Source organism: Pleurodeles waltl, chromosome 5, assembly GCF_031143425.1.
Source record: "Pleurodeles waltl isolate 20211129_DDA chromosome 5, aPleWal1.hap1.20221129, whole genome shotgun sequence".
In the NCBI taxonomy this organism is placed as follows: Eukaryota; Metazoa; Chordata; class Amphibia; order Caudata; family Salamandridae; genus Pleurodeles; species Pleurodeles waltl.
In genome coordinates, this window is record NC_090444.1 from 591,008,586 (window position 1) to 591,036,572 (window position 27,987).

At 43.6% G+C, this 27,987-nt stretch overlaps 1 protein-coding gene across 10 annotated transcripts in view; it reads left to right on the plus strand.

Moving 5' to 3' along the window:
• Positions 1-27,987, plus strand: part of CHRM3 (cholinergic receptor muscarinic 3) — a 3,010,830-nt gene that overhangs the window by 2,384,700 nt on the left and 598,143 nt on the right. The window contains exon 1 of one of the 10 annotated variants that reach the window (XM_069234412.1): positions 21,632-21,779. The exons of 8 other annotated variants lie outside the window; for them this stretch is intronic. The gene's annotated coding sequence lies outside the window, so the exon portion shown is untranslated. Of the gene's footprint in view, positions 1-21,631; positions 21,780-21,981; positions 22,117-27,987 lie in introns of those variants that run through there. One more of the 10 variants, XM_069234413.1, reaches the window with a different exon arrangement.

The window sequence follows — 27,987 nt, forward strand, 5'->3', positions numbered from 1 at the left end:
GAAAGGGAAAGGCAATAGGTTATGGGATGATCAAATATGAAGACCTACTGTAAATGTGTTGAGAACAGCCTCTAACCATAAGGAAAGTTCAGATTCCAAAGGTTTCAGAGACTATATGGTAGTCTCATTTACCAATATTGTATTCAATAAAAGGGTCACCGGATACAGAATTGGAAGTGTCCGTCAAAGATGAGAAAAAGGCAGTCAAACCGAGCACAACCACTTTTACAGTGGATGAAATAGGGAGAATTAGAAAGCCTGATAAATATGTGGCCCAAGGACAACATCAGATTTAAATGACGAAATAAAGCAAAGCAGGGCAGGTTGGGAGGATGTACTGAAACAGCTCATTATGACTGTAGGAAGCACATTCACTGTACGGTAGAAGGTAGTAGAAGGGGAAGTAAAGTGTCTTTTTACAAGCAGGGACTATTAGCTCTGTAAACCCATTATCATTGGGTCTTCTACATCATATCACACCTGTATGTACTAGAAGAAGAAAATCAGTGATTGGCCAGTGGGTGCAAACTATACCAAAACTATGTGGTTGACAGGTGTCCGAGACTAAACCAATTTACTAATTCAGATAAAAATTGTAGGGTACTTTGGTTCCACACCATGTGACATGTATGGTAGACAAAGTGGCATTCTCTGCTAAAAGATGCAAAATAATAACAAACATCCAATGATCCTCCTTTGCTTGTTGCTCTCTATTTTTGCATGGTGACTTGTTACATCCAAAAACAAGCAACACTAGTTCATTAACAGGACTTTGTCAGAGCTTAATGGAGTCAATGTGCACTGAATAAGTAATGTAGTATTTACTTCTCTTTTGGCGAGTAGTAATACTTCTCTCTATTCAACAAGACATGAACTACATAGTTATACATCACATGCAATTTACAGTGCTAATGATACCAACTAAAAGGTACCGATACTATGGGAGAGCTGAAAAGCACAGTATCCAGAGATTATTAGAAAATACCTTGTTTTGCATTGTCATTCTCATATTTTGTTGACTGGTATTTCTCTTTTCTGAACTCTGCACACTGGGGTAGTGCTGTGTCCCCACTGTATGTGCTCTGATGTCTAAAACATAGTAAAATTTGCTAATCCTCAATGGGGATATTTACCTTTTCAATAAATCCATAGTATATGGTGTAGGAAATAAACCAGTGGTCAGGAAAGCTAATTTGTCACCTGTGGACTGCAGCACATGTTATGCTATCTACTACACTGACAAGGAAAAGCAGGGCTGCAGGCCTACATGTGTAGCCTGACTGCTGCAGCTTTTAAGCCTAAACACAAAAATGTCAAAATAATCCTTTTGGCAAGAAGGAATACTTCTAATAAATATTAAATATGTCACCCAAGGAAGACCTGTAGCTCACAAGGAAACTGGAATAGGATTTGACAATGGCATGTTCCTACAGTAACTGGCCCACCAAAGGCAATTTTCAGTGTACAGGTTTGTACAGGGTTGTGTGTGATCCTATGAGCAAAATTAAAGTGCAATTGAATTACTGTTTTGTTAACTGGTTTCAGATAAACTCCAGAAGTGATTCAGCCACTATTTGTAATACTTTAAAAAAATCCAGTTCAAGAGTGGCATTGGATTTTTACTACAATTACTGGAAAAGTAGCCTTTGAAAAGCTCAACTTTTCCTGATTGTAGCTCCAGTATGTTTTGTAGCAACAGTCTGACTGCATATTGCCCACCAGTTCTTTCCCTTTAATGACGTGCGAAAACTGCTCCAAGAGTCACAAAATGTGCCCTTTGGATGGAAGAGCTGGGTTTGAGGTATGCAACTTCTCCTCTCTTGCGAAGGGCAGTTGTGGAGAGCTTTAAAACGTGGTTAACATGAAAAGGACCAGGGTGAGGCCTACATTTTCATAGTGTAAAGCCACAGGGAAGAGAAGCCCTTTGATCCCTGGGTACAGTCTACCTATCTGGATACCATCCCAGTTGTGCTGTTTAAACTAGGGCTGTGTCCTATATTCTTTAGAATAGCATACCCAAGTACTGCACAAAGAAAAGACAGTGTATATATCTCTCTCTCTCTATATATATATATATATATACATATATATATATATATATATATGTTTAATAGTTTAAAACGTGCCTCTAGAGTTGCTTAGGATTGAGTGCACTGCATAACTGTTCACAGCTGAGAAGCTGTGTTTATCAGACTTCAGACAGTAGATAGTGTTCCCTCAGAAGTAAAACACACCAGCTGGGCTCAGCTCTTCTTCTCTCTGTATCAGCTTTGTATCATCTCTCAACATAAAAATCCACGCTGCAGCCACGCAGCAGTCTGGCAGGACCTCTTGCTCTACGCAGGGGTGCAGACTTCTTTGAATCAGTGGTCAATTAATGGGATGTTTAAATGGTTGACCAGTGACTTTTACCCCACATTGGGAAATTCTCCAATTAGTCCAAGCCATAACCAGTATAAGCCAGCATGATGAAAATATGTCAACTTCGACTACATGTTTATTTTTCCCATTCACTGCCAGGCCTTAAAATGTAGATATCCGGGAACCTGTAGCAGACTGGCTTCACCTTACCTGTTACCAAAGTTATTGTTTGGATGATCTGACACCTTTGAGAGTTCCACTAAATATAATGATATGAAGCATGTGGGCCAAAGGCAGACATTCTAACTTAACATGCTCAAAATGGATTCTGGTTCTGGTGTCTTTGCAACAGAAGGGGCGGGGGGTGAGGGGCTAATCCTGAAATCAGTTTGGTGTGATTGAGAAGAAGAGGACTTCTCATTTCCCCAGACACCCACTAAGGTGGACCAGCTGCCTCCTCCATGGGTAGAAGGGTTCTGATATGTTGTATTTCACCTAGAATAGTGCACTTTGGAATATTTTGTGGAAAGGCAAACAGGATGTGCTGCAAAACTTGCAGTTTTTGTCCTTTGGAGTTTTTTTTATAATTGGTTATGGAGTGTGCAGGAGTTACCCCCAACCACTGGTTGGTGAATCCAACAAAAGATTCACCACACCCCCAGGCACATCAGAACAGTGCTGGACCTTGGAAGACTGCATTTTTTTTAAAAGGCGGCCTAGCTTGAAGAAGAATCCTGACTTGTAACTCCTGCTGAAAGAAGGGGACTCACACAAAACCTCAAGGGCTTTTGAATTTTGGTGGCACCCAGAAACAGGAATTTCTCTCCAAGGGTCCAGTGGTTGGCCACTGGTAATCTATTTCAAGGAAACAAAAAGCAGAAGGACTCCTAACTCTAAGACGGCACAGCTGACTAAAACAGACTAGACCCTGAAGGATACCTTGCTGGAGAGCGATCCGGTGCCCAGGAGCTTGCCCTGAGGAGCTAGGGGCTTCAGGTATAACAACAAGAGTCTTGCCCAGCATTTGGAGGGTAAGGGCCTGATTTATACGTTGGTGGAAATGGTACTCCGTTGCAGCAGTGACATATTACCCTTCCTGCCAACATAATGGTCTGCCCACTAGATTTAAAAGCAGGTGGACCTTTGGTGTAACAACAGTGAAGACTCCTACGCCTCCACCATGGTTAGACCTCTCCGATGGCCTGATGGAGTAAGGGCTATCGAAGGTTCACATGTATGTCTTCCTACCTAATTTAGATTGGCAGCCATGTCAATTTTTAATGAATCCCACCAGTAAAACCAGAAGGGGAAGTAAAAGTTTCTAAATTACCCCTTGCCATAGAAGATAACTTCCATGGTGGGGGAAGTTTTTTTTTAGTTTTTTTTTTACAAATACAATATTCTACTTTGGGGGTTTGTTTTTTAAAAGTGTATAAAAAGTAGCTTTGCTGTACTGCTCCATCATGTTTGATAATACATTGAAAATTCTAATAAATGCCCACCAGCCCAACAGACATTTATAAATTTGGTAGTCGGTATCCCAATCAGGGCAACCAAGTAAAATACTCCATCACTCTGGCAGATGACGGCCCATCTGGCAACTAATAAATGGGGTCATGTATCTGAATGTAAACACATGGGACAACCCAATTGGTTTAGCCAATCTCCATTTTATCACTGTCAACTTTAAATTGTGCCAAGGTCCTAGTCCACCGTGGATTACTGTTTGTCCAGTGGACATTTCTAGGTGGTTGTTGCCTTCAAACCTTAACAATACATATTTCTGGTTTCCCTTAACCCATGTTGACTATCTTGGTGTCATGTTGCTTATTAAATTGGCCTATAAAGTGATTTGGGAAGATTAATAGTTTTGTTTTCTTTACTTTAACATTATTGCCACTGTTTGTACTTTATACTCTCCGGATTTTCTGATGCTTGTACTTTAGCTTCCAGGGCTTGAGTAGACATTCTATGGGAACTTTGTTTTCACCTAAACAGTGTGGGTTAATTCAGTTGACAAGAGTACGCTTTTCACAAATAATTATTCCTATTTCTGAAAATGATACGGCATTTAAATTTGTAAAGATTTATGAGATGTCTTTTGGCATGTTTTACTAGAAAGTAAGGAAGTGTATGATGTAAAAATAAGGGCCCATATTTATACTTTTTGACGCAAAACTGCGCTAACGCAGTTTTGCGCCAAAAAAATTAGCGCCGACTAACGCCATTCTGAAGCGCCATGCGGGCGCCGTATTTATTGAATGGCGTTAGCCAGCGTTAGCCGACCGGCGCTGCCAGGTGTGCGTGAAAAAAAACGACGTACACCAGGCAGCGCCGGCGTAGGGAAAAATGGCGTTTGGGCGTCCCAAAATGGGGCAAGTCAGGCTGAGGCAAAAAAATCGTCTTAACCCGATTTGCGCCATTTTTTTGGGGCGCCCAGACGCCATTAACATGACTCCTGTCTTAGCAAAGACAGGAGTCATGCCCCCTTGCCCAATGGCCATGCCCAGGTGACTTATGTCCCCTGGGCATGGTCATTGGGCATAGTGGCATGTAGGGGGGCACAAATCAGGCCCCCCTATGCCACAATTTTATTTTTTTTAAATACTTACCACAACTTACCTTTTCTTCCCTGGGATGGGTCCCTCCATCCTTGGGTGTCCTCCTGGGGTGGGCAAGGGTGGCAGGGGGTGTCCCTGGGGGCAGGGGAGGGCACCTCTGGGCTCATTCTGAGCCCACAGGTCCCTTAACGCCTGCCCTGACCCAGGCGTTAAAAAGAGGCGCAAATGCGGGAGTCATTTTTTAAGACGGGAACGCCTACCTTGCATCTCATTAACGCAAGGAAGGTGTTCACGCAAAAAAATGACGCTAACTCCATGAACTTTGGCGCTAGACGCGTCTAACGCCAAAGTATAAATATGGAGTTAGTTTTGCGTCAAATTTGCGTCGAAAAAAACGACGCTAATTCGGCGCTAATGGAGTATAAATATGCCCCAAGGTCTCTCATCCCTGCGTTCATATGTAGTGATAATTATAATTTGTAAATAAACCTCTGCCATGGCCTCAATTGATGCTTTATGTTTATTTTATAAAATGTATAAATATTTTAAGGTATTTTTTTTACAAAACATGCAATGAATTGACATATATAACAAATGTTGAATTATATTTCCAAGACTAAATGATACCAAATATTTGAATAAATTGTAATAAGGACAGCCTTGCTGAATTTCCAACTAGTGGTAAATTTTGATTCAGTGCGTATGCACTCTGAGGCCATTCCTGACAGAAAATCGTGTAATACCATCTACACTAGCTTAATATAGGGCCAAACACAGGCAGGCTCATAAAAACAGTTTAAAAAAACAATATAAGCACACAAGAAATGCCATGCGTATTAAAAATGCGCTCAGTGAATAGATGTTTCCTAAACTTTGTTCATTTAGGATTCAAGCAGAGTGGAATGAGCAATTAAACGTAGAAACAATGTTTAGGAAGTAAACACATTAATTCGCTCAACCACAAGCAGATGAGCAAGAACGACATAAAAAGTAATGGAGGTCATTTATTTACATGTAAGTGAAAACAGGTTGATGTTCATAAATGGAGCAGTTTTAAAAGAGAGTAAATAAATAAAACATCGAATGGAAGAACAAAGACAAGCTTTGCGGGGATATAACTTTTCCATGAATATAGTAACGAAGGCGAGTAAACTAACAGGTACGTTTATATGCAAGAGAATGGCAGCAGTATGCCAGTTTACTCTGGCATTTATCCACTTGAGTGTGTTACCTGAGACAGTGGTGGGACTTCACCTGCAACAGAACGATTTTGGGTCTAGTCCTGGGGGAGGGAAACGTAACCCTTCATGTCAATCAGGTATCCTCAGTTCCTCCAGCATTCAATAACAGCAGGAACCACAACACGCTTTTTATTATGCCTTCTTTCAAGTACAAAAATGGAGGCTGTTCTGTCGGCATTCTGAAAGAGACAGTATAGCCACTACAACTCTGAAAATGTACTGGAATGTTGAAGATTACCTAAAATATTCTGTTTCTTAAAATAAGAAGCCTGCTAGTGGGTAGATTGCAACTTTATAGACTAAAAATGGGCCAATCACATGTTCTTACATTCAACCTCTCGACATGAAACATTTTATTGCACAGCTAATGAATTTGCCGAGGCCACATCAAGTAGTGGCTTCTCTTCCGCCCAACATAATCGTTCGTGTTCCCATAGAGAGCGGCACACACCACTAGTACTCAAAACGTTAACAGTTCCTCTTCCTTTTGCGGGTATAGTAATCTAGTTACAAATGCAGTTAACAAACAGCATAAGGCAACGAAAGCCCCAAAACATTATGAAACAGACGCCTACACTTTGAAAGTAGACCATTGCCTTACATATTGCAGACGGTTGCTAACATGGCACAATCAATATTTCATATTTTGGAATACCTAGTCTAACATGCCACTGTCGCTGTACCTCCTTTCGAGGAGCAGCAACCAACTAGCTATCTAGATGAAATACAAATCTGTGGCATGCCTGCTACATGTTGTGCTTTGCAATGCGCACATTAAACCATTATTTTATTTGATGGTAAGTTGTAGCTGCCATTAGACTCCATAATGATCTCTCCAGCACTTACATTAAACACCAAAGTTATCTTACCCTTAATAAAGCACATAACCTAATAGGTACAGGAAGATCTCTGCTGCAGATGTCCTATCCCTATATGCTATTTTTAAAAGCAGGCTGCTTAAAACAAGTAAGTAAGCCAGAGAAGATTTACTATCACATTAGTGCTTGTTGACAATTTCTTTGTAGCAGAGTTTTTTTGTAATATATGTATAAGCTTTTTCACAGTTCTTTATTATTTTCATTTTCAACCACACAACACTGTATTCATTCAACATTGCATGATAGCCAAAGGCAACTGTTGTTTTCCAGGAAGCTGCTCTTTGCACGGCTGCTCCATCTATATACCTGAGGTCATATTAACGAAATAGTGGAACAGTGCAGCACAACAAGTCACCTTGCTGCACTGCGTCACTTGGAAAGGGCAGGAATGCATTCCTGTCCTTACCTCCTGCACTGGCACACAATGGGCTACCTAGCGCCAACGCAGGCAGAATGCAGCACACATAGAAAGAGGGGAAAATGAGGAGAAATAAAGATATTTCTCCTCATTGCACCTCTCCTAGGGAAGCATAAGGTTTTAGTGCATCCTCAGGTTTATCAGGGAAACATGTTTATCAGGTGTTGCATGGGAACACCCAAAGCAATGCCCAAGAAACACCTCCCTTGTGCAGAGTAAGGAAATGCAGTGATTGCACTGCCTTGCTTTACTCCATCTCTGTGAGACCATTTAAAGCCAGGTAAAGCAGCTTTGCATGGCCTCATAGATATTGGTGCAAGGAATGTGCCCATATAGCATCATAAAAAGTGACACAACAGCAGTGCAAAGGGGACATAAATATGCCCCCTGGTATACAACAGTCCACAGGTTTTGAGCAACAAAAAAAAACCCATCTTCCTTCACAGCCCCTCATGACTCCACTGTGAGAAAGTCTTCCTTTTAGCATGTTCACCCTTATGTTTTCTGACTGATATTGGTGGTAACTGACCTTGACTGTGCCCTGGGCTCTGCTAACAAAGCTCATGGCCAGTGCTGTAAATAAAAGGTACATGACAAAGTGGTACAATTACAATTGGCAATGACAGACTCCTGTAAGTCCCTAGTATATAATACTGCGGTGAAGTTTAAAGGCCCTGTAGATTTCCTGCACTGGAGTGTGCACTGCTGTGTTGCCTGCTGGCATTTTAAAGGCAGCCCTGCCTTGCACGTTGTCTTTAAAAAGTAGTGTGTGCAAGTTCGACATCTGGAATCACAGGTATTTCCAAAGTGATAATCTACCTTATTTTTACACTTAAGTCACTCCTAAGGTCTCTCCTAGTTGCCCCAAAAGATTTGTAATGACAAATCCAACAACTTGCCATTGTTGAATTTATTATAACTAATACAGAAAAGATGTTATAGGACTTTCTTTTCTGTAAGCCAATGTCCAGTCTGCTAGTCCCCTCTCCTGAATGGTGAGCCTTAACAGTGTTAGCCAGGCTGCTTTGATGAGGTGGTAAGTGGCCTGTACTGAGCAAAGGTTATCTGATAGGGGGAAGTCTGCAGAGGCTAGGTCAGGAAAGGGCCTGGGTAAATCAAACTTGTCTTCAAAGGAACCAGGACAGACATGAATGCCAGCCAGGCCTACCCTCTCACCCTGCACCCCACAGATAGATTGCAGGCCCAGGAAAGGAATTTGTAGATGGCCTGGAGGGAGAGTGTAATTGGAAATGAGCAACACTAGTAGGTAGGTTTAACCATGTCTTGCTCCACTGGAGAGAAATCCATTTTGGATTTTAACGTGGAGGACTTTATGGGACAAGAAAATGCCACACTTTGGAGGAATCTGTCATGCTTTTGGGTTGCATCATGCATCTCATTAGACAGGGGTGCCCCTTAGTCGTCCCCCACAATGACTGCATTGCAACTCATAACTACTGCCTGAAATCACAAGAAGAAGAAGGACAGTCCTGCTGGAACCCTAGTCTACAACAGCTGACTACCTTCAATCTCGACCCGGCCTGAATTTCAGGTTTGTCCAGTTGAAAGCACCGGAGATCCAGACTTCCAGGATCTAACTAGGGTCTTGAGGAAAAGCAGTCTGGTGATATTGCATCAAAATCAGCTTGCTGGAGAGGACCGCACAATGTCAAAAGAGAAACATTCCAGAAAAGTTCCTAAGTAAATTTTGAGTGAGGCCTCCCGCTCAGTGTAGCCAAGCAGGGCTCCATCACGGTTGTCCTCAAACTTTGACTTTGTCCCAGTCAAGTGTCACCAGCTGTCTCTGGTTGGTGCTATTGATTTCTAAGCACTTTTTTTATTTAGTCTTTAAAAATTCATAACTCTGGTTCCCTATATTGGATTTTTGTCATTTTGGTGTCATTTTAAAATTGAAAGTATTTCTTATATGTATATAATGGTGTGGGATTTTTTACTGTGTGTTGTGTTTTACCCATTTACTGTATTGGTTTACTTAAATGCTTTACAAACTTGTCTCCTAAGTTAAGCCTACCTGCTCATTGGCAAGCAACCTGGGGTTAGGCCAGGGGCTGATGTTTTGAGACCTTGACTCAACCTAACATTGGCTTGGGGACATTATTGCTAGTGGTAGGTGTCTACTTACCTCTACTAATAACCAGCCTCCAACATCCACCCCCTCTGTAATGCCATCACTTCACCCCCAATTTGTGGGTTCATGGGAATACGTTTTTTTTCCATTTCCTGTCTTGAATGTTATCTTAATGCATTATGTTAAATGTACCTCATGCCGATCATGTAGATAATTCACCCGTCTTTAAACTTAAATTACTGTCATCCTCCATTTATAAATGTTGTTTTTTATAGCACATGCCACACACAGGTTTCATGTCTGCTGACTTCTGAAACATTTTCAACATGTGAGGAGGAGCAGGACTCTGGAGGGGATAGGGCTTTGTTCCAAGCACAGCCTTAGGCACTTTAACTCATTTCCTCTCCCTTCCACACTAACAACAAAAACAATGCTTTTGAGGCTGCCGCCATGCCAATGCCCTCAGGGAGATTCACACCCTGGAATGGACATCAGCTGTGCAGAACCTCCAAACAATTTGCTGGAACCTGTTCTTTCCGGGAGTTTCCCGTTAATTCTGCGTACATCATGTGATATTGACTTCTCAGTGGGTGACCGTGTGAAGGAAGTTGATATTTTGTGACACATGATGGCACTGTGTGAGTTGTAAGGTGTGCAAATTGTCTCCTTGCAGTTAAGTAATGGGAAATATTTTGTAAAATGTGGCCCTTTCACAGATGGATCATTTTCCCAGCAAGCACATAGTTCAGCATTACACCAGGGCTACAGTGCCCCCTTCTGACCTTCTTATGTGCTAACTACTGCAGTGGATGTCCATTCAAAAGAGAACAATCTTCATATGATAGGTGGCATGTCCTAGTGCAAATAAAATAATCACATTTGTATATGTGCATGCTCCCATTACAAAGCATGGACATGGGCAATCAGGACCACAAAACATGCACTGAATGGCTGTCACTTATGAGGTGAGGAGACCTGACATACCAGTTGCAACACCTTTGATGGGGGCGTCATGGAAGATCCAGTCATAAACTACTCCCCTGCATGACGGAAGGCCTAGTCTCCTTTCAAGGTGTGGCACATGGACACATCTGGTGGAGCTTGGGGCACTCAATTAAGATATGCACACACCCCACAAGTTTGGGTGAAGTATTAGGTCACACAGACAGGAGATATACTACTCATTAGACACTTAGGGGCATATTTACAAGCCCCATAGCGCCATTGGAGCTTCACTTTTTGTGACACATCGGTGGTGCTGTGCATTATGCATATTTACAAGGTGGCGCTAAGCCACTTTTTGTGGCTTAGCAAGCCATGTAAATATGCCCCTGATGCAGTTTTCTGCAGCAGAGAGGCATGCAACAGGTGTTGCTGTGGGCGTTCCAACGCAACACCCATTGCTTTGACGCTGCCCCAGATTGACAAGATTCTGTAAATCTGGGGCAGCGCCAAAAACTAACGCCACCCCAGGGGTGGTGTTAACATGGCGCTCCTCAGGTGTCCATTCCTGCATATAAAAAAATCATTAAATAATGACGATTTGGTATTTCTATGTGTGCTTCATTTTGCAGCACACATAGAAGTGCCAGATCGCCATTGTAGATTGTCTATGTGCAGGAATCCTCCACATAAACAATCGTTCCCTTCAATGCAGACACCCTTGCACTATGATGCAAGGATGCCTGTGTTGGCGCTGGCAGCTAAATTTAGTGCCAGTGTTAGGGGAAACACAGGCATGCGCCGTACATTTTTGTAAATACGCAGCATCCCTGTGTTTCAGAACTGATGCAGTGTGGTGCTGTCAATTTTGGTGCATCATCACGCTGCACCAGTTCATTGTAAATATGCTCCATAGGGCACACACTACTTGCAAGCCTTCAGGAGCTGTCATGAAGTGTCACGCTCCTCTCGTCTTCAGGTTCCCCACAGGAGGTGGGGGGTCTTGGACCTTGCTTAAAGTGAAGCCAGGGTGAATAACCACGCAGCCTGTAGTGAGGGGAACCCATACTCAGAAAATGTGAACTAGATCACTGTCCCCTGGAGGGAACATAACTTTTGGGTGCCTGTAAGCCCCCTTTTTTTAAGAGCTGCAGAGGTCTGAAGCACACACTTGAAGACTTATCAGACCAGCTTGCCACTTTATGCATGTGGTTCTATGCAGCTGCGCCAGAGTCTGTGCCATTAACTTCATATTCTGAGAAAATGTTTCCTGTTTGTATCACTGCTGCGCCCGCTTTTCTTACATATGAGCTCCGCTGGTGTCACCGCCAACTGAGCCATTTAATTAACTTCGTCCAGACAACCGTGGACCAGTTGCTCCCCCCACCCCCCAATCCTCTGTTCCCCGCAGGGCAGTGAGGAGGTGAGAAGGCAAGGAGGATGGTGTAGAAGGAGGAGTAAAAGAGGGGGGCAGGCCCGGCGAACCCCAGGTATTTTAGCAGCAGCCTCCATTCCCTCATGCCTCACAGGGCAGCGGGGAGGCAGGTGAAGAAGGAGGAGGGGAAGCAGGAGGCAGGCCCAAAAGGCCCAGTGACTTACAGGCACATCAGTTGCTGCCTGGACAGTGAGAGCACAGCAGCCGTAGCCAGTTGCCACTAAGTGCATGTCCCAGTCCTCCACAGGAGCGGCCCAGCTTGGCCTGGGTGCAGCTTTTTTGGGGCCACTGGTGAGACCCGCTCACCACTGGCTCCAGGCAATGAGCAGCAACACTCTCAGAGGCCCTACAGGCTACCACGCAATGGGACCAAAAGTCTTCTCATCTCCAAGACATCCCATCTCAGGACACCTCAGGACCTCTCAGGCCAGAGCAAGTGAACACAGGTGAACGCAGGTGAACGCAGTTTGGCAGCTGAAAACACACTGGTGTATCCAACATATCCTCAACGGCTAATGCAAAGTTCAACTGACTTCAGACACGCACCATAATCTCACTCCTGCCTTTAACTGGTCCCAGAGGCATTTATGGGAAACCACAACCAGTGGCGCAAGCTGTCTAACCTAACCTTTCAGCCAACTACCCAGCTGTACACCACTGGTTCCCGTGGGGAGGGTATTGGACCGACATCCCATTTTCTATTGGAAGCTGCAGCAACTCATCGGGCCCAGAAATAAGGCCAATGCAAGCCCAGTGAAAACCCAGCATAAAGCCAGCGGAAGGCCAGTGCAAGGCTCCTGCTCAAGGTACTGACTTAACTCAAGCTGACTCAAGCCAACTCAAACAGGCCCAAGGCCGCCTGGCAGCTTCCAGGACAGTGAGAACACAGCACTGGTAGTATCAGGAGGTATCCCGCTGCCACAGGGGGGCCCACAAACACACCCACAGCCACAGGGAGCAGGACCCTTGCCACAGCTACAGCTATGCAGCTACAGCTGCTGCAGGCACCAGCAGCAGCGGCAACAGCAGCAGGAGCAGATAGCAAGCGCAGGCGTGGGTCCCAGACCAACCGTAGCAAGCGCTCAGCAGTGCGAGCGCGGCAGTCATAGGCAGCTGCCCCCAAGTGCGCTCCCCGGTTCCCTGCAGAAGCGGCCCAGCCAGGCCTGGGTCGGCTTGAAGGCACTGGTTTGTCCTGCTCGCGTGATCTCAGTTCCCCTCACTGCCGGGGATCGCAAGTCAGGAGAACTCCAGGGGGACTCCAGTCCCCCCATCTCCTGTCACACTCTCACACTCACCCCACAATTGAAAGAGGAGAAGGAGGAGTGCCCACAGAACTTGAAATTCCAAAGGGGGACCAAAAGAAAGTGTGGTGAGAGCATGAGGACCCACTGCTCCCTCCTCTTAATCACACATGACAGAATACAAAATTTAATGAGGAGAAAAAAGGCTGCCCCCAACAAACAGGGGAGGCAGGCAAAAGGAGGGAAAACAAAGCATGCCATAAAGCCCCAACTCGTGCCACAGATGTCACCAAAGGACGCAATGGCCTCTACAGCTCCAAAGGTGAGTTCCCCAGGACCCCAGGAGAAGACACGATGGGGAACCCAGAGGGTGAAGAGTGGACCCAAAGGGATCCCTGAGTACTTTACGCACTGGAGAAAAACACTAGCCACAAAACCATCACCCGAGATTTAACCCCGAAATGCCACACAGGATTGAGATCTTTCAGTGACAGTGCAATCACCCTGGGAAGCTCCCGGGCGAACTTCCCCCCAAGCTACAATGCTCAAGAATCAATGCCAAATCTTTCACAACCAAGATCCCCGCCCCGCTTGGATCCCTCACACAACAAAACTGAACATACTCTTGAGCCATTAAAGCAGCCAATCGCTCAATCACCCACCATAGTGCTAACTAACAGAACCATAGTTACTGACGACCTTCCCATTAAAAGGCATTGCATTGGGGAAATTCAAAAAGGCAGCTGGGACAATCTGGCCTCAAAACTATCAACCCCAAGGTTAAATTTGCCCAATCACCCCGGCCTCTCTAACACTGGAGGAGTTAGAGGAGGTCTTTAACACTGATCTAGATGAAGGGGATGACCAACTCGCACCCACAAAGAGGTCCAGAAACCAACCCCTCACAAACTTGCTGCTCAGGTCAGAAACCACACAAAATCAGAGGCACATAGACTCTGACCCTCTTCTCCTGGCAGGATGGGCCTCTCTAAACAAAACCCTCACTGCCATAACAAATGCTATTATTTTCAACACAGACAAACTAGACATTCAAATTCAAATCTTGCAAAGTTTGGATACCACAACTATGGCCGTTGATAACAAGCTGGACAGATTAAATTTGCTAATGAAAACAGCTCAAGCACAAGTGAAGGCCGACAAGGAGCTACCACCCAGGGCCATCACTTCTACTACAGCCCAATCTTGAATAAACTGCAAGCATTGCCATCAATCATCTCTACAATAATAGTAAACTTAAAACAGGAAGCCAAACATTGGAGAAATGGCAGACAATGGACACATGATCAACCAGCCCCAGGAACATCAAACAGACCTCCAACGGGTGTCACCAATGTGGTAACACAGCCTGAAGTATGCCCAGAACAGACACTGGGATCAATAACAGAAAGTCCAGAAAAAATGCACACCTGAGATGAAGGCCCCTTTCTTCCGGTTCTGTCTAGGAAAAACAAGAAACGGCTAAGGAAAATGCACAACTAACCATCTCTGGGCTAAGAAACCAAAGCCCATCCTGCACACAGAAACTGGTGCAATAACCTATTGGGAGGAAACTCAGGAAAAGAGTTAAGCACCAAAGAGGAACTGATAAAATGCTCGCCACCCTCCCAATCGTCAGATAACAAAGCTCTGCCCCTGAGACCACAAGGTGGCAATTTTCCTCAAAGGCAGCAGATAGAGGAAGGAACCATCTCTGCTGGAAACATGAACCTAGGATTTCCCAGCAACGATGCAGCATCGGACAGGCCCAGCGAACCCCATTCAAACTGCCCCTGGTCATACACCCTCCTGCAGTCGGCGCCCTTTGGCTCATCCCTTCAGAACTCACCTTTCGTGCCATGGGTTGAGTAAGAGGGGAACGTGGGCCCCCCACCTACCAAGGGGCTCACCCCACGTTAACTAATCTGACGGAGCCTCACATGAACCATGCCCAATCTGACAAATATGCAATTTCCACCCAGGCCACCCACCCGGCCGCAGTCCGTGAGAAGATACTACTATCAAAATCTGAGGCATTTGAACTTTGGGGCATAGAACTTAAAGTAGTGAACAAGGCAAAGTACCCAAGTTTCCTCATCCCGCATGATACTAGGGGAAAAAGCGACAGAACACAGACAGCAAACCACAGCGACGACGCTCGGAGATCAATCCTACAACATGCCAAGGGAGCTCCCTCCCCTTCCCCCTGAAACCCAGAGAATTCATAATCTCCATCACACAGGAACACCAAGCAAAAAATCTTGACCTGGTAATGGACCTGCAAAAAGAAAAAACAAGTAGGAACAAACTATTCTTTTGACCCTGACACACCCCTGTTCACCAACACAGGTGGGGGGACCCAGGATCACCAAAAAATATTGCGAACCCTGGATCACGGCACAAACCTGCCCTGGGCAACACAAAAATAATATCTTGGAACATAGCAGGGTCAACCAAAATCAATCATGATCCAAAGCAGTTATTAGACACTACAGAAAACGAACTGCAATCTCTAAATGCCTCGTACGGGAGTGCATCCTGGCTAATCACAGACGATTTCAACCTAAATATGGCCAACCATCGATACAGGAGTACCAGAGAAGGAGCCTTAGACCAACGCCTGGGCATTCCACAGCAAGTATAATGCTACAGCGACATGGACAAATGCGATCACCCACTGTGAGAGCTTTAGAGGCTTTAGGATTGAGGGCCTTGAACGGTCATTTCCTAACAGACAGCCCAATGAATCCAACGCACATATCAAAGAAATCAGCTAGCACCCTTGATTACACATTTACACCTACAACTTTCTACAATCACATTCAAGTATTTAGCATAGAAGTAAGATGTGAAAGTGATCATCACCCACAAATCATGGAAATCACGGACAACAATCACTACATGGCACAAATGCACAACATAGGGGCACATGATCCAGGTATCCATCTCCACCGAATAGGAAGGTCAAACGTGTATGGGAAAATATGAGGTTTGGAAATCGAACTTATCATTCAACCCAGGGACCCAGCCTGATTTAATCATCAGATGAGAAGTAATACTAACCTCACTAATGGACCAGCTAGCTCCCTTACATTTGCACAGGCTCGGACCTCCACAGAACAAAAACCAACATTTCACACAACCTCTAAAGCAACACAGGCAACAGCTCAACAAAGCTGCCAGAGCTTTAAAGAAACAACACGCAGACACTATACAACACGGTTCCTCCCAAGCTTTAAGAAAGAAATACAAGATGGCAGTCTGGGAAGCAAAGCAGGCACACAGGGACCAGGAATGGATCAAAGTCGTGGAGGCATGCAAACAAAAGAACAGCTGCCCTCTTTGGTCCATCATCAACCAACTGGAACGTGGGGCGGTAGGGACCTTAAGCAACACCATGCCTGAAGCAAAATGGATTAAGTACATCTCTGAACTTTATGATTGTCAGGAAGCAGAGAAACGCAACACATGCTTAAACCACGACCCAAATCACTTAACCTTCGAAGCACAACAGATCAATCAACACCTTAGGCACTTCAGAACCAATGGGGCCCCAGGCCCAAACAGCCTCTCGACTGGGGTCTTAAAACACGATTTGGAATTTTGGTCTAATCAATTTAGTAATCTGTTCAGCTTTTGCACAGAAAATAAAATCCCTGACTCCTGGAGAGGGGCAATTCTCCATCCAATTTACAAGAAAGGACTTGTAAAGCTATCGCTTGATTGCCCTCCTCGACACTGATGCAAAAATGTTCACAAAGTGCCTACTAGTTGACATAAAAGACTGGGCTACCAAACAGAACCTAATCCCACTGAACCAAACAGGTTTCCGTCCCTCATCATGCACCACTGACAACCTGGTAGCACTGGCATTGCTGGCTGAAAAATGCACAAAAAAGAAAATGACCTTGTACACCTGCTTCGTGGACCTTTCTAAAGCCTTTGACTCACTGGAACGGTACAGATTGTGGAAAAAATTTGTGGAACTCAATATACGACCAAACTTGCTAAAAAGAATGCAGCTCTTGTATTCTGACATCTGGGCCAGGGTAAAAGTCGGCTGCAATGGAAGAGTCTTGGCGAAAATTCTGATAGGAAGAGGAGTAAAGCAAGGCTGTGTCCCAGCTCCGATGTTATTCAATCTATATCCTGCAGACCTGTGTGCACAGCTGAATTCTGCCAGTTCCCATCCCCCTAAATAGGCGACCAACTTCTAACCTCACTTCTTTATGCTGATGACATTGTCCTCTTGAACCTATCAGGCACATGGCTGCAAAAATTGCTAAACACCCTGGATCAGTACTGCAAATCCAACAAGTTGATGTTAAACTTGGAGAAAACCAAGGTAGTTATCTTTGGCAAGTGCATAATTAAGAAAAAGCAGTGGCTGTGTGGAAACCAGCTTGTGGGCAGAACCAATAGCAACAAATACTTGGGAGTCTGGTTGCAAGAAAGGTGGTCTCACCGCCTGCATTTTAACACCCTGAGAGCCAGAGTGGCAACGCAACTTGCAGCACTTCAAAAACTATCGCTGAAACTGCAAAGCCCAACCTGGAGGCCGCTCATCACAGTGATCAGAGCAAAGTTCCTGCCCTCTGTGACATACAGCTTAGAATGTTATCCAGGCAAATTTAATGCTTTCTTGAACATCCCTCAGAGTAAAGTTTTCCGACTTGTCTTCAGCCTACCACTGCTCCCCACCAGCACAAATCAGACTGGAATTCGGGCTACAAGGCCAGTTCCTGGTACAGAATGGATCTATCCTCAAATATGCCTCTCTATTAAGACAAGCTCCCCCAAACACACTAAAAGCACTAATCCGGGAGGAATCAGGCCTGAACTCGCCTAGGGACTCAATTTCATGACAAAATTGCCTTAGCAAGCAAGCAACTCCAGGCGGAAGAGCTGTGGCAAAAGTCCTTACCACATAAAACATTTAAGAAGCTAATAAATAAGCAAACCAAACAGCAATCGTGGATCAAGGACAAAGACAAGTTCAAGTCACGGTCCCACTCATGGATGACTATAAACATGTACAAGACACCGACAGCACAGGCATACCTGGGGAAATAATCAGGAAGACTTTCTACACCCTCTATGCATATGCCCTGCACTGTCAGCCAGGCGCAAACAGTTCCTCAAAAACTTGTTTTACACAAATAACATTCGATCATGCCGACAAGCCATCTTGTTTTCTCTCAAAGGACTGACACCTCAGCACATGGCATGTGTAGCAAAATGTATATTAAAAGCAGAACTCTTTTTAAAGCATGCGTCAACAAACTCTGGAAATTGAGGGAGACATTTATCTCATGATTAACCCTCTGGGTGCCCTGGACGAGCTGGTCTCGCCCTCGGCCAAAGTCGCTGTGTGCCGGGGACGAGACCAGCACGTCCTGCACCTGGCCCACAGGGGAAGCACCAGCAGTCCCCCTATGAACCTCCCCCCCCCCCAGGGCAGGGATGGAAGGGGAATGAGTTCCCCTTCCACCCCAACCCTCCCCACCCCCCCCAGTGACGTCTGATGGCATCAGTGCGCAAATCGCACGTTGACCTCATCAGAGGTCACTTCCGATTGCATCCGGAAAAGAAATGAAAAGGCATTTCTCTTCAAACCAGGAGGTGGGGGGGAGGGAGGGAATCAAAGGAAAGGAAAAGCCTTTCCTTTCCTTTGATGTCTCGCGATCGGGGAGCACAAATGCCCACTAGACACCAGGGATTTTATTTTTTTGTACGCTGGGTGGAAGGAAATTTGTGGCTCCTCTCAGATTCCAGAACTTTCTGTCATCAAAATGTGAGGAAAACGTGTTTTTGGGCCAAATTTTGGGGTTTGCAAAGGATTCTGGGTACCAGAACCTGGTGAGAGACACACATGTCACCCCATCTTGGATTCCCCTAGGTGTCTAGTTTTCAAAAATGCACAGGTTTGGTAGGTTTCCCTAGGTGCCGGTTCATCTAGAGGTCAAAATCCACAGCTAGGCACTTTGCAAAAAACAGCTCTGTTTCCTTTGGGAAAATGTGATGTGTCCATGTTGTGTGTTGGGGCATTTCCTGTCGCGTACACTAGGCCTACCCACACAAGTGAGGTACCATTTTTATCAGGAGACTAGTGGGAACGCTTGTTGAAAGGATATTTGTGACTCCTCTCAGATTCCAGAACTTTCTGTCACCGAAATGTGAGGAAAAAGTGTTTTTTTGCCCACATTTTGAGGTTTGCAAAGGATTCTGGGAAACAGAACCTGGTGAGAGCTCCACAAGTCACTCCATCTTGGATTCCCCTAGGTATCTAGTTTTAAAAAATCCACAGGTTTGGTAGGTTTCCCTGGGTGCCGGCTGAGCTACAGATAAAAATCCACAGCTAGGCACTTTCCAAAAAACACATCCGTTTTCAATGTAAAAATGTGATGTGTCCATGTTGTGTTTCCTGTTGGGGGCATTAGGCCTACCCATGCAAGTGAGGTACCATTTTTATCGGGAGACTTGGAGGAACACAGAATGGCAGAACAAGTGTTATTGTCCCTTGTCTTTCTCCACATGTTTTCCTTCCAAATGTAAGGCAGTATGGAAAAAAGACGTCTATTTGAGAAATGCCCTGTAATTCACATGCTCGTATGGGCACCCCGGAGTTCAGAGATGTTCCAATAACCACTGCTTCTCAACACCTTGTCTTTTGCTCATTTTGGGAATACAAAGGTTTCCTTGATACCTATTTTTTACTCTTTATATTTCACCAAATGAATTGCTGTATACCAGTATACAAGGAAAACCCATTGCTAATTGCAGCTCCTTTATTGGTTCTGGGAACCTAGGGTTCTTGATGAACCTACAAGCCCAATTTATCCCCGCAACCAGAAAAGTCCAGCAGATGTAACAATATATTACTTTTGAAAATCTGACATCTCTGGAAAAAGATACAGAGTAAAACTTGGAGAAAAATTGCTTTTTTTAACCTCAATTTCAATATTTTTTTTATTTCAGCTGTTATTTTCTGCAGGAAAACCATGTAGGATCTATACAAATGACCCCTTGGTGAATTCAGAATTTTGTCTACTTTTCAGAAATGCTTTCCGGGCTCCAGCATTGGTTTCACACTCATTTCTGTCCCTCACTGGAAGTAGGCTTAAAGCACAAAAAATAGTAAAAATGGTGTATGTCCCAGTAAAATGTGAAAATTGTGATTTTCTGATTTAAGTCTTCCTGTTCCTGAAAGCTGGGAGGATGGTGATTTTAGCACCGGAAACGCTTTGTTGATGCCAATTTCAGGAGAAAAAAAAAACACAAGCCTTCTTCTGCAGCCCTTTTTTCCCATTTTTATTTTTAAAACAAAAATGTTCTCTGTATTTTGGCTAATTTCTTGGTCTCCTCCAGGGGAACCCACAAACTCTGGGTACCTCTAGAATCCCTAGGATATTGGAAAAAAAAAGGACGCAAATTTGGCATGGGCAGCTTATGTGGACAAAAAGTTATGAGAGCCTAAAAGCACACTGCCCCAAATAGCCAAAAAAAGGCCTGGCACCTGAGGGGGAATAGGCCTGGCAGCGAAGGGGTTAAACAACCGCCTTCATTTTACTCTCTTGCTCAGCCTAGATGCAGAACATTATGGTCAGCACAGAATGTGAGAGGCAGTTTTTAAGTAATCATCACCCTTGATGAAACAGCAGGCCTTTTAAGGGGACTTATACCCGTTGTTGTCCGTTGTTTTACACTATGCGAGCTTGAAATACCATTGGTTGTTCGCAGCCTACCAATTTGACCATTTATGTAAATTGCTGATTGCAACGATTTTTATTAATTATGCAATAAAGGTTTATCATCCTCAATTAACATCGGAAAAAACGAAAGGTTTCTGTCGCGATTGAAGGTGGCGTGATCCCTATTACACACAAATGTCGGCAGCAATTGCATTAACCTACTTGTTTAATGTATGGACTATCTGTAGAGCTCCGTTCTTAGCGTCTGGGCTTACACAAATATATTTAAAGAATTCCCGTATTTTACTGTTCCTTTAAATAATAAATCTGCTTTCTTCGCTTAAAATGAACGCAGCTAATACATTTAATCCACAATGAATCTTAGAGTTGTACAGCAGAGAACATCTAGCGCGTGAGAATTTATGTTTGCTCCCTTGTTCCCAGACAGGTGTGCTGTCCTCTCCATAACGAACATATTAACACCCCACAGCGCCTCCTGCGGACATTAACATAATGTGTGACTCTGGAGGTTCACGAGTCTCTCTACACGCAGTTATTAAACTTAAACATTGCCCTGAAATACGTTGGCCAGGGTTTACTAGAAAAGCGCATCGCACTTTAGCAGAGATTGTGTACGCAAAGTCAGCAACGTTCATATGAACAAGGGGATGCGCTGCCCGAGAGCCCATTGGTCCTTATCGCGCCAGCCAGGAAAGTGCTGCCCAGTCGAAAGCAAATAATATGCTTATGAGAGACAAAGCTCAGACGTGTTCGGTTACATTAGAATTACAACTGTGACGTCGAGCGAGCGGGTTTCAGGCATTAACTCAAATTCCCAGGAACAACTACATACTCCAAAGTCATCCTAAACGACGGTGGTCAGGAGGCGAAAGGGAAGCAGGCGTTCAAAACGTACATTGTTTTGGTAAGTGCAGTACGGAGGAATGCTCTCCTTATACAGTGCTCAGTTCCTTGTGGCAGCGGCGATGCCATTCAAGTGCAGCAGCGCGCGGGGGGAGACAGCTGCTGCTCTGCGAACTGCTCTAAGGGTATTCCAAGTGTGCCGCGCGCGCTGCAACCTCAGCACCGGAAGATGAGGACAATGCTGCCCCCTGGAGGGGGAAGCCCTCGAGGGCCACACACACCGGGCGGCGAGGAGAGACGAATGGGACCCCACCCTGCCAGCCGCGAGAGGCTTTAAGGGTAGTGCCGAGCCCGGCGCTGACGGACGGACGAGGACTCAACGTGTTCTCTTTTAGCCGGTGAGTTTAGTTGAGGTGTGTGAAGCAACTGGAGTGGAGAGTCAAACCAGGTGCGTGGGCTTTCAAAATAACGCGCTGCATCAGAAATGTGTAGTTCTTGAGCGCTTGAATCAGCTTTACAGGAGGTCCTATTGATATGAATGTGAGGTAAACAGATACCTCGTTTTTATCTACTTCCTATAATGTGTTTACTATGGTATTTTGCTTTTGCTTGTGACATACCTCTGTCCCGTTTACAAGCAAGCTCTCAGTGTCTCGCACTTTTTCTATAGATAGTTTTAATAATCATGTAAAACTATATAACACGCATCCATATATTATATAAATGCAAATGTGCAGAGTACAATTTGCAGTTTATCCCTATTGTTGATTGTGAGAGTGAGCAATGATTCATGAGAGCGGAAGCACCCAGTGGCTCTCTTCACTCTTAACAATGCTAATAACATGACGTCTGTGACACACAGAACTCTGTTTAGGGCCATGTCAGTTTCGCTCTACCTTAATAAACTCGAGTTTCACCTTTGCACTGTAGTAATAAATGTGGAAATGTGAATTTACTGGTACAATTGCTCTAAATAGTGTATTGTGGGTCCACATTTTTCACTGCTATGCACAATGCAGTGCAAATATTAAATTCGAGCAGATCTTCACAGTATAGCACAATTGAGATGAGAAGAAACACTTTTTACTTTCTCACAGATTGCACGTGAGTTTACTTTACCCAGGGAAACAACTCTTAAAATAGTCACAATATCTCTTAAGTGTGATTTTACAATGCTGCACAAATTTAACCCCTTGCATTCCGATTTTAGTTAAATATCTTTTATTGAATCAAGTACATGTGAAAAAGTACCGTGGCATAAACCATATATGCAGATGTGCAGAGCATAATATTTTATTTATTGCTATTGTTAACAGAGGAGAGGAGCATCATGACTTGACACATTTGAGTCGTGGCCCCTCCCCACATTAAAACATGTCAATAAATAACATACTCCACTCTGCACATCTGCAAATATAATGTTTATAAATCTGAATTGCTAATGCAAATTTAGGCGAAAACCATTTGTCATTTACAGCAACTGTACCACTATTTCAGACATTTATTACTAGAGTGCAAATATCAAATTAAAATGTGTTATCAGAGTACAGCAAAATAAACAACCACGAAAATAACCACTTGCATCCTAGTTTTGTCTGAATACCTTTTTCTGAGAAGAAACACAAATGAAAAAATTTCATTACAGAAACCGGATTTGCCGATGTGCAGCATTATCATTACTGAATGGGTGGCACATCACAACTGATTGGAGGTTTTGCCTCTTATAAGTCCTGGTCCCTCCTCAAATTCAACAGTTGTACTTAATAGTATGTTACACGCTGTACGTCTAAAAATATAATATATGTTATATAATATATATTTATACAATGTTGACTGATTTATACCAAATAGGGAGCACTGTCAAAGGGTCAATAGTTGCGAATGCATTCCTTTCACCGTCTCTCCTTTTGCAGATGTGGTTCATTTAGAAACTATAGTTGGATAGTTAGGCCCTATTTTCTATTTGCTGTTGGAGTCATTCTGTTCTGTTTAAGAGGGTTTGCAGACTTGCTGTTGGAGTATTTCTACTCTGTTTAAGCGCGCTTGCTTTTAGATGTCTATAAGAGGAGAGTTTGCATTGAGGAAATGCTGCAGGCTTAATGACTCCTCGTAGCTGTCAAACGGCCCCTTTCTACAATGGTAACTTTCTGCAAGTATGGTGTTTTTTGTCAACTAGCGATAAGCCTTCCAGACCTGTGTTTATCATGAACAAGAGAAACTACAAGTACCAGCAGGCTAGATCTGTTGGCAGGAAAACCAGGGTTTGGCTGTAGGTCAAGCCCATGACAGGTAAACAGTGCAAAGAGAGGGAACACTTCCGAAATTGTTACTTGAAATAATGTTGTTCTATGCATGACGAAATAAGCAAATCCGTTGCCGCTCTGCATTGAGGAAAACAAAAACAGAGTACAGTTGCTTACAGTCTGTTTGCACCAAGGCCATTAATATGATGTGGCGTTTACAGGTTTTAAATTCAGTGATAGCTGCCAAATGGCTCCAGGTCCTGTGCGACACCTTCAGCCAGGCATGGATTTCTGAGGCAAACAGAACTTTGTTTCTGGAACTTCCACTTGTGCCCATCTCATTATATATCTGTGAGATTGCAGGCCCCTAAATTTAAAATAGTTTTGTATCAAAAGCCAGGACTGGTAAGAGGTGTTTCTGACAAGAGGGGGTAACCAGAAAAGTATGTTCATATTGTTGCAGCACATACTTAGTGTGTGCTGCTGAAAACTAATGCAAGCGGTGGCCAGGTGTGACAACTTCAGCCAGCCATGATTTTTTTAATCAAACAGAACATTGTTTCTAGAACTTGCACTTGTTACTGTCTCATTCTATATCTGGGAGATTGCAAGTCCCATCATTCAAAGCAATTTTGGATAAAAATGCAGGATTGGTAGGTGTTACTGTCAAGAGGGGGTAATCAGAAATTGATATTCATATTAATACAGCACATTCTTAGTGAGTGCTGCTGAAAGCTAATGCAAGCGATTGTCCTACATGTGTTCATTTGTAAGGCACCAAACAGTATATTGGGATGCATTCTGGCAACTATAAATATTTCAGGTTATCAAACTTTCCAGTTTTCTGTGATGGCAAATATTAATTTCACGTGGTGGTATAAGTCACACCTGTTGTTTTCAGTCAGTAGCACTAAGTAAGCATTGGTGTAAAGTCACTTATAGACATAAGGTTACCTACAATATGACTTCGGGTCCTTAAGGAAACAGTGTTCCAGTCCAGATTTTTCAATTAACTACATAAAGCATTATGAGAGTTGTAGTCCCTGTTCTCTTCATTTTTCCGTGTTTACACACCTGGAAAAAAAGTTTGCTAAAGAAAAAAACATCACCGGAGGATTGTGTCCTTGGTGACATGGAATCATCTGGTAACCATGGTTATATTGTTGCATTCCTATCCAGGGCTCTGGAATTTCTCAGTTTAATGTGTGAGGAGCTCATCTATTCCAGGCGATTTGTCTTTGTATTCTGGAATTAGTTATACATCAGAACTGCACATTCTAAAATGCCAATAAAATACCTGGACTGAATGACCTTCTCATGCATTGACTTGGAAAACTGGAACACTTTGGTCTATCACTCTCGAGCAACTTTAAAGAAAACAGAAGAAAGAGACACTCACACCTGTGTAGTAAATGAACTACATTGCAACTGTAAATTGCTTTGGTTTGGACCTATGCAAGCCTGAGGCTTGGCCCCCAAAGTGTATTTTCAGTACTACCTAGCAAGAGTTATTGGATTAACAGATGACACCTGTCACAGGGCCAAACCTTTCCAGTCAATTGATTTTCTTTTACATATCATAGTTATTAGGTGTTTTAATTCTAGTGGCTTAAATGAAGTTAACTAGGACAATGACACCAAAATGATCTGATTTCTTTAAGGAAATTCAGGTCTATAAAAAAGAGTCCCAGCGCATGACGTAATTTTCTAATGCAAGACAGGCATGGATTTCCTTCGTTTTTGGCATGCTATACTATACTTTTCCAGCAGAAACCACTAGGAGTTGCATTTTCACTATGCAGCGATAGAGAGTAAGGTAGCAGAAAGTTGACCCATGCAGTACATTGTCTCATTAGTTTGAATCTACCCCTTAAAACTGACTGGAATTACCTAAACCTATTCAACTGAATTTTCGAGTGTACTCCCAGCATGCTGTGATTGCTTCAAAAAGACCTCAAGGATGGATTATTGCAAGAATTGGCCAATTACCGGCATAACTCAAGGGGAGGGGCGGTGGGTATGGGGGCCGGTGGGGATGGAGACAAGGTAAAAATAAAATAAAATAAAAAAAAGCACTTACCTTGCCTCTGTTCCTGCCACCTCGCGCTCCTCTTCTTCTGGTGTCCCAGCATTCACTGATGGGACACCAGCACAGGCTCCCCAGCAATCCTGGCACTGCTTTCATGCAAAACCTAGTATGAAAGCAGCACCAGGATTGGTCTGAGTGGCAGTGACTGCTGCTCAGACACAGCCCTGGGGTCTCTGAAATTTCTTCAGTCCGGCTGTTAAACAAAGCCGGGCTGGAGAAACCTAATAGCACATGTGTGTTTGGCTGGCCTGAAACAGCTGGCCAAACACGCATGCACTCTTAGGTGCACTCTCCCCTCCTCACACCTCCTGTGGCCCAGCCCCTCCCTGCACTGCTGGCTGTGCCAGAAGCAGAAAAATAAAATGATAGTAAACTATCGTTTTATTTTCCTGCTTCTGTCTTAGCCACTGGGGCGACGTTCCTTCACCTTAGCGAAGGAGCCGCCCCTTGCAAATGACTGTATGTCCTGCCTCTGTATGGCTATGTGGAACATTATAAATTACGTTGTGCACATGAGGAGACCTGGATTCGTTAACAAGGGTGCCTTTCTGCCCTCCAATAAAGCTTAATTCCATGCAATTCCATTCAACTTGCCGAATGTGTGAGAGTACCTTGTTTAAACTGAATCTGCATAGGTCTTGATTTGCATGTATACTGCAGACATCCGATTACAGAAATGTATTCCTTTAATTTTGTGAGCAGAGCAGCATATCGATAATTGTCCAGTTCCAAAGAGGTTTGTCCAGTTCTGATGAAATTTTGTCTACTGCAAGTGCCTGAATGCACAAAATCAATGTGGTCATGCTAATCAAACACGGGTCTGATAAACATATGAGCTCTGTGTAAGTGGCAGGTGCAGTGTCACGTTGCTAAATTACAACACGCCCTGAATAGCTTCAAAATGTACTCATATTAAATGTGACACTCAGTCATGACTGTTTAGCAATAGCAATTGTCATGCAGAAACAGGTTCGTGCTCACAATCAGGGTCACTGGAAACATGCGATGCTGTGGATCTTTCACCAACAATTAAGCAATTAAACTTAACTCGAACAGGATTTTTTTCAAATGTCATTATTTTTTCCATATTCACACAAATTCATTTATGCGCCGCAGATATTGTTACTGACCTCAAAATAGGACTTTGCTCAAGACGATACTCAAGGCACCGTTCACAGTAATTTGTGTGTGAAAGTCGGAGTTCAATGTGCGATTTGTAAAGTTTAGAAGTTGCAACAAAATATCTACAAGGTGTAGTTCTATCCAGATGTGGCTTATGCACTCCCCAGCTGTGAGCGCCTGTGTGAGGTAGGGAAGAACAATCTATACATCCTTAGGCAAGAATAGTTCTATTAGAAATCCTAGCCTTCCATTTGATAGTTGTGGCTAAAAAGTGAAAGATTTTCTCTTGAGAAATGTGAGTAAAGTAAGGAGCAGCTAAACAATTTTAAAAACAAGAACCCAAAAAGTAAAATCGCATACCGATTTTGTATAAAGAAGAAACAAATAATTGATTTAAACAACACAAAGGTGACATAAATTGGATAAGGGTTAAAAGAAAACGGAAGGGTAAATGTCTATCCTACGCACGATCACTATAGCAGTTACAAACACATTTCTGACATGTTGCACCTCTTTTTAAAGTGCTGGTCTTCTGCACCCTTTTTAAAAGTGCAAAGTCTTGAATCCTAAAGTGAATCCCAATATGCACATACCTAAACAATAATTCCCTGTATTGTTTCTTAATTGAAGGAGGTAGTTTCAGAACCTCTTTATCCTAAACACAGCATAAACATACAGCTGAAGACAAGCTTTGAATATAATTGTGATGCTCAAAATACATGTCAAACTTTTAATTACAAGAACTGTCCAGACATAGACCTGCCTTTTGATAATTGCAACACTATACACGTTTGAACAATCTGTTTTACTTCCAA